Raw genomic sequence first — 1,105 nt, forward strand, 5'->3', positions numbered from 1 at the left:
TCCCATTCTGTCTTAATCACGTTTCCAAGTGAACTACCTAAACTTACGTATTGCTGTCACGTTTTCCTCTAGACGTTTTTGTTACTCCATCACACAACCTTTCCGATTACATTTTAATTTTACTTAACCTAGCCCTTTTTTATAATAGCAGGTATATTTTCCTGATTAGATCAATAAGTTTCACATTTTTCGTTTGTACTTGTGGGGGGAGGATTACGAACATGTATAAAACAAAATTTAATACAACAAGAGTTGTTGTTGTTGCCTCTTAATTTCTTCTAGCTCTTTTAGTTATTTACAAGGTAGTCAGTGCCTGGTGATAACAGTTGTCCGTAGAATCAACCTCAATCCAAATGCTATAGTCTTTCTTAAAAGTTTTAGTTGGAGGTTTGTTCAATGGTATAATCAGCCCCGCTGTAATAAACAGGTGTTTTAAAGACCCAGATCGTTTTTTTACAACCTTAATCCTGATTTGTTTTCCAATGATAAATCATTCGCTGTCGATGATTCGCTGCTCAGTGACAGCGTAGGAGGAAAGTGATGCTTGCAGCGCCATCTCAACATCAAAGTCGTCTATAAATATTCAGTGAACAAGTCTTCTCTCACTCTGGGAGCACCGTAGTAGTTTGCTTGATACATTCTACAGTCACGCCCTCTCCATTGGTACTTCTAGCAGAGAAGCAAAGTAAGTTGTGTAATTTTTGAAATTTTCTTTAACTTTCATTGATTTGAGAATTAAGATGAATTGTTTAAGCAAACATAGTATTGCAGTCAATAATCCAAATACAATATACTTTAGTACTTAACAGTAATAAAACGTTTATAATTCAACTAAATATGTAAATGTTACATTATCAAAACACATTCAACTTATTCAATTTCTTGGTGTTTGTTAAACACCAACAACATTTTGAACGTATATATGATTTCTGTCATTATATGCTTATTAAAATTATTTTAGGGACGATCTTTAATTGCTGAGAAACGCTACGGTAGTGTTTAACACTATACTAGCTTTACTACGCTAATGGGCCCGGCATGGCCAGGTGGTTAGAGCGCTCGACTTGCAGTCTGCAGGGTCGCGGGTTCGAATCTACCATCACAT

General features: G+C 35.7%; 1 protein-coding gene across 1 annotated transcript in view; it reads left to right on the forward strand.

The window, feature by feature from the left end:
* Positions 1–585: 585 nt before the first annotated feature.
* Positions 586–1,105, forward strand: part of LOC106469140 (insulin-like) — a 16,771-nt gene continuing 16,251 nt past the window's right edge. Inside the window, exon 1 of the mRNA XM_013929606.2 lies at positions 586–685. The gene's annotated coding sequence lies outside the window, so the exon portion shown is untranslated. The remainder of the gene's footprint in view (positions 686–1,105) is intronic.

Source organism: Limulus polyphemus, unplaced genomic scaffold (assembly GCF_000517525.1).
Source record: "Limulus polyphemus unplaced genomic scaffold, Limulus_polyphemus-2.1.2 Scaffold94, whole genome shotgun sequence".
In the NCBI taxonomy this organism is placed as follows: Eukaryota; Metazoa; Arthropoda; class Merostomata; order Xiphosura; family Limulidae; genus Limulus; species Limulus polyphemus.